This window comes from Rhinoderma darwinii, chromosome 4 (genome assembly GCF_050947455.1).
Source record: "Rhinoderma darwinii isolate aRhiDar2 chromosome 4, aRhiDar2.hap1, whole genome shotgun sequence".
In the NCBI taxonomy this organism is placed as follows: domain Eukaryota; kingdom Metazoa; phylum Chordata; class Amphibia; order Anura; family Rhinodermatidae; genus Rhinoderma; species Rhinoderma darwinii.
Genome location: NC_134690.1, coordinates 27481744 through 27488285, shown reverse-complemented (window position 1 = coordinate 27488285; position 6542 = coordinate 27481744). Strand labels below are relative to the sequence as shown.

At 45.3% G+C, this 6542-nt stretch overlaps 1 protein-coding gene across 2 annotated transcripts in view; it reads left to right on the top strand.

Moving 5' to 3' along the window:
• The first annotated feature begins 2039 nt into the window (after nt 1–2039).
• Nucleotides 2040–6542, top strand: part of SUPT3H (SPT3 homolog, SAGA and STAGA complex component) — a 449050-nt gene continuing 444547 nt past the window's right edge. Inside the window, exon 1 of one of the 2 annotated variants that reach the window (XM_075860943.1) lies at nt 2040–2159. The gene's annotated coding sequence lies outside the window, so the exon portion shown is untranslated. The remainder of the gene's footprint in view (nt 2160–6542) is intronic. The other variant, XM_075860945.1, reaches the window with a different exon arrangement.

The following is a 6542-nucleotide window of genomic DNA, read 5'->3' as shown; positions in this document are numbered from 1 at the left end:
TTGTAGATAGTGCCACACATCCCCTTGTAGATAGTGCCACACATCTCCTTGTAGATAGTGCCATACATCCCCTTGTAGATAGTGCCATACATCCCCTTGTAGATAGTGCCACACATCCCCTTGTAGATAGTGCCACACATCCCCTTGTAGATAGTGCCACACATCCCCTTGTAGATAGTGCCACACATCCCCTTGTAGATAGTGCCACACATCCCCTTGTAGATAGTGCCACACATCCCCTTGTAGATAGTGCCACACATCCCCTTGTAGATAGTGCCACACATCCCCTTGTAGATAGTGCCACACATCCCCTTGTAGATAGTGCCACACATCTCCTTGTAGATAGTGCCACACATCCCCTTGTAGATAGTGCCACACATCCCCTTGTAGATAGTGCCACACATCCCCTTGTAGATAGTGCCACACATCCCCTTGTAGATAGTGCCACACATCCCCTTGTAGATAGTGCCACACATCCCCTTGTAGATAGTGCCACACATCCCCTTGTAGATAGTGCCACACATCTCCTTGTAGATAGTGCCACACATCCCCTTGTAGATAGTGCCACACATCCCCTTGTAGATAGTGCCACACATCCCCTTGTAGATAGTGCCACACATCTCCTTGTAGATAGTGCCACACATCCCCTTGTAGATAGTGCCACACATCCCCTTGTAGATAGTGCCACACATCTCCTTGTAGATAGTGCCACACAGCCCCTTGTAGATAGTGCCACACATCTCCTTGTAGATAGTGCCACACATCCCCTTGTAGATAGTGCCACACATCCCCTTGTAGATAGTGCCACACATCCCCTTGTAGATAGTGCCACACATCCCCTTGTAGATAGTGCCACACATCCCCTTGTAGATAGTGCCACACATCCCCTTGTAGATAGTGCCACACATCCCCTTGTAGATAGTGCCACACATCCCCTTGTAGATAGTGCCACACATCCCCTTGTAGATAGTGCCATACATCCCCTTGTAGATAGTGCCATACATCCCCTTGTAGATAGTGCCATACATCCCCTTGTAGATAGTGCCACACATCCCCTTGTAAATAGCGTCATTGGGGATCCCCTCTAGGAATAGAATTCCCAGCCAGATCGTTGCTGACACTCTGGCCGGGGACTCCTTTTCTGGAGGAGCCCCTGACATCCCTGTCCATACATGGACAGGGACGTCAGGGGATCCCCCTAGGAGCAGAATCTCGCGGATTCCACTCCTGGATGAGCCAAGACGGCAGAGTGTTAAGCACCTGGCGGCTGAGTGAACCCCCCCAAGGGTAGTGGGCCCCGGCACGTGCCTGGGTTCGCCGGGTGCTGACACCGGCCCTGCCTAAGGCAATGTTCACACTGGAGATTTTCACATGTACTTCGGTGCGGAAACCATGCATATTTTGCATTGAAATACACATGAAATCCGCTTACAAAAAGAGTCCGGCTGATTTAAAAAGAAAACCGCCCTGTTGTTAATACATGTATTCTGCCCGAAAACCGCATCAGGTAGCCGCAATCAGATTTGCCTTATTGAATGCAGGTCAACTGCAAAACGTGGCAGAAATCTGAGGGTCAACAATGGATATCTGCCGCAGATTCGCAGACAAATCTGTTTTCGCCAATGAAAAAGACAGAAGAAACAACAAAAAAAGCCCCTAAAAATTGCCCTTTTTCAGAACCGAGAATGCGAATCTCCGTCCTGTACATGGAACATTTTTCCAACTTTTTTCCTGTCAAAAAAAACAAGCAAAAAACCTTTATATGTGTGAATGTGGTCTAAGTGGAGTAATATAATAAAAGCAGAACAACATAAAAACATAATAAATAACCACACATATACGTATATTTACAGCGCCACAGACAACGTGCAAGAAACGCTTCACCGCACAACGTCCCAGCGGCTTTATTACAAGTCGCAGCGTTCTGAGCAACAACGAAATGATATGAAGCGTTTTGACCCTCGCCGCACACCGTCAGAAGGCTACAACTCGTCTCGATGCTGATTGGTTCCCGGTGGCCATGCTTAGTTAGGGAGTAGAAGCTCCCGGCCATGTTGGTTGAGGGCAGCGCAGTTGTATATATGGGCAGTTTGCTGCGAGCAGCGTGTAGGTCTGCTGCACCGCCGATCTCTGTCTAATAAGAGAACTGAATACAGGCGGTAAGTGTAAAGAGAGCGGCTGCGTCCTCATGTGTCTGTCTAATAAACCTCAATATCCTCTATTAGCTCATCAGGTCCATTACACTAACCTTCTCAGCTCAAACACATGGAGGACTGTGCAGCGTGAAGCAGATGTGAACATAAAGCCATACAATATATAGCAATGACCCTCATACCAGAAGACTGTAGGCTACACATTTATAAAGCGGGTGGGTTGGTGCCCATGACAGAGATGGCACGTGCCCCCCCCCCCCCATTGTACTCCCTTTACTAACTTTCTACATCTCACATATAAGTGGTCAGTGATGATGTTCATGTAATACCACTGGGGGTCTAGAGGGGCTTAGCAGGTAATTCTTAATATCTCTGCTGGTCTAGGGGGATAAAGGGGTCAATAGTGATATCCTTTATCCTGGGTGGTCTAGGATGGTAATGGGTTACTATGTAATATCCATGGGGGTCTGGGGTTGTAATGGTTTAATATCTAACCTCCCTGGGCGTCTAGGATGGTAATGGGTTAATATGTAATATTACTGTGTGTCTAGGGTTGCAATGGGTTAATATCTAACATACGGGGGGTGGGGTCTTGGGTTGTAATGGGTTAATATCTAATATCACTGTGGGTCTAGGGTTGTAATGGGTTAATATCTAATATCCCTGGGGATCTAGGGTTGTAATGGGTTAATATCTAATATCCCTGGTGGTCTAGGGTTGTAATATCCCTGGGGATCTAGGGTTGTAATGGGTTAATATCTAATATCCCTGGTGGTCTAGGGTTGAATTGGGTTAATATCTAATATCCCTGGGGGTCTACGGTTGAATTGGGTTAATATCTAATATCCCTGGGGATCTAGGGTTGTAATGGGTTAATATCTAATATCCCTGGTGGTCTAGGGTTGTAATATCCCTGGGGATCTAGGGTTGTAATGGGTTAATATCTAATATCCCTGGTGGTCTAGGGTTGTAATATCCCTGGTGGTCTAGGGTTGTAATATCCCTGGTGGTCTAGGGTTATAATATCCCTGGTACTCTAAGGTTATAATGGGTTAATATCTAATACTGCTGGTGGTCTAGGTTTGTAATAGGGATGCACGATGCATCGAAACGTCGATACTGTTTTGATACCGTGCACCCTGAAATATTTCTATACCGTTATTTCATGTATTTCGGTACTAAGCTGTGCGGCAGCACAGCTAAGTATAGTAATCATTGCATGTTCTTAGAGCGGGGCTGCGGCTGTGTAATACAGCCATTGCCACGCTCCGGAGTCCTGACATGTGCGCGGTCAGTGTGATGCGGCCGGCGCTGCACTAATGAGCGCCGGCACTGAAGACCGAACATGGCGGGCGCACTGCAAAACACTCCCATGTTCTGCGTTCAGTGCATGCGCCGTGGCTCTTTAGTCCCGGCCGCATCACTTCATGCTGACCGATGCGCGCACACTTATTGTCAGGAGCGGGGCAATGGCTGTAGTACACAGCCGCAGCCCCGCTCTAACGGCGGAGATCAGAGAAACCTCTCATCTCCGCCGCTATTCCCTTGAATGCTGTGATCAAAGCAGACTGCAGCATTCAAGGGGTAAATGAGAAGGGGATGCCCTTTGGATCGAGTCACAGGGAATCCCTGTGACCGGATTGAGGAACATAGCCATATATGGGCAGACAGCCCAGGGTCCATTGAAGGACCCCAGGGCTGTGTGACCATATTTCCTGTTAGGGCATACTGAGGTATGTCCTAACAACTGCCTGTGTACTATCCGTATATAGATATATGCCAGTACATTAAATAAATAAAATAAAAGTAAAAAAAGAATAAAGTAATGTTAAATAATAAAAACAAAAAGAACACAGATTTTTGTTTTACAATAAACAGTCTCAATACATAAAATATACACATATTTGGTATCGTCGCGACCGTAATAAATTTATGGCATCAATTATATGTACGCTGTTATAAAATAAAAACTGCTTTCTCTCACTTATTATTGTGAGGTATCAGGAATTTTGAACCTCCATGTGCCTCACATTTAGGCCTGATTTACAGGAGCGTGCGCAAAATGCACTTAACAGCTGCGTGTGCCATCAGTGTATGATGCGCGGCTGCGTGCTTTTTGCGCAGCCGCCATCATTATGACACTCCGTTTGAATGTTTGTAAACAGAAAAGCACGTGGTGCTTTTCTGTTTACATTCAGAGTTTGACAGCTCCTGCGCGAATCATGCAGTTCGCACGGAAGTGCTTCCTTGCGACCTGCATGGTTTTCACGCACTCATTGACTTCAATGGGTGTGTGATGCGCGAAAAACGCTGAAATATAGAACATGTCGTGAGTTTTACGCAGCGCACTCACGCTGAGCAAAACCCACGGACTGTCTGCACTGCCCCATAGAGTAATATAGGTGCGTACGACACACGTGAAAAGCATGCGCGTATATTACGCTCGTGTAAATCAGGCCTAATAGTGATTAACCCCATCATGTACCTCACATATTAACCCAATGTTGTCCATTATGATTGGAGAACATGATGGGGTTAATTACTATTAATGTGAGGCACATGGAGGTTCAAAATTCATCACACCTCGCGCCTCACATCAGAAAATGGAAGAACTTTTATTATTATTGTTGGCAAAGTATCATTTTGGTATCGAGTATCACAATACTACACGAAGCATTGGTATCAAAGTCCAAATTCTGGTATCGTGGCAACCCTAGGTTGTAATGGGTTAATATCTAATATCCCTCGGGGTCTAGGATGGTAATGGGTTAATATCTAATATACCTGGTGGTCTAGGATAGTAATGGGTTAATATCTAATATCCCTGGTGGTCTAGGATAGTAACGGGTTAATATCTAATATCCCTGGTGGTCTAGGATAGTAACGGGTTAATATCTAATATCCCTGCTGGTCTAGGATAGTAATGGGTTAATATCTAATATCCCTGGTGGTCTAGGATAGTAACGGGTTAATATCTAATATCCCTGGTGGTCTAGGATAGTAACGGGTTAATATCTAATATCCCTGCTGGTCTAGGATAGTAATGGGTTAATATCTAATATCCCTGGTGGTGTAGGATAGTAATGGGTTAATATCTAATATCCCTGGTGGTCTAGGATAGTAATGGGTTAATATCTAATATCCCTGGTGGTCTAGGATAGTAATGGGTTAATATCTAATATCCCTGGTGGTCTGGGATAGTAATGGGTTAATATCTAATATCCCTGGTGGTCTAGGATAGTAATGGGTTAATATCTAATATCCCTGGTGGTCTGGGATAGTAATGGGTTAATATCTAATATCCCTGGTGGTCTAGGATAGTAATGGGTTAATATCTAATATCCCTGGTGGTCTGGGATGGTTTAGCATCGAATTATTATTATATACTTAACACCATGTTTTCTCCCATATTGCTCAGATAGGAGGAGGAGGAGAAGAAGGGTGGGGGGTGGCTGTTCTGGGTACTAGGTTCCCTCGTCCTGTTTGCCCATGAAGTAGATATTGATTTGAATTTTGTCAGTCATTTGGCAGAGCAAGATACAGATGTAGCAGTGCTGTAGTCGTAATTCTTTCTGCAATAGCAAAGTTTACCTGCAGTCCTATGGAAAACCTCAGATAACACACTTATCACATGGAGCTGTCAAAAATGACAAACTCTACTTTGATACATCTACTTCTTTTTATATATTGGGGGTAGTAGTCCGGTACAAAACTGCACCACGAAAAGGTGATGAACGTCTGGTGTGGGAAACTGTGATTGCGAGTATGTTGCGGACTTTGACGCCTCGGTCTTAGGTATTTATACGTTGCGGCGAAAATTGCAACGAAAACCTTGATCTGACCACAACCCATAGTCCAGGGCTCCTTGGGGATTATACGTGCTTGAAAATCGTGCTGCCTGAGATATCACATGTAATGTGTTACTATTGGATCACATGTCATCACACATGTAGATGTGATGTCATGTCTCTGCAATATCGCGACAATCACATAAAACTATGAGATGCCCCCCACATTCTACTATCTGAGGTGGAATATCGCAAGCTCTTCCAATATGTCGCCGTGGAGCCCCAGCCTTATGGCTTGTAAAAACTTTTTGCAAATGTCCTAAAATAAAAAAACAATCCGAACTCTCCTCTTATTGCCCCTGGCGATCCATTGCTTTCGCTCTGGGGGTCCTCCCGGAGTTCACTTAGACGCAGACAGAATGTGACAGCTACAGCCAATTGGAAGTCTTAGTGGTGGCGTGTCCTGGCATCATGGCGTCCATTGCTAACACAACACGTGACCGCTGAGGCCACCAGTGCAAGATAAGAGTTGAGTAGTTGCTCATAGCAACCAGATTCCAGCTTTCATTTTTCAAAGGGGAAGCCTGGTTGCTACGGGCAA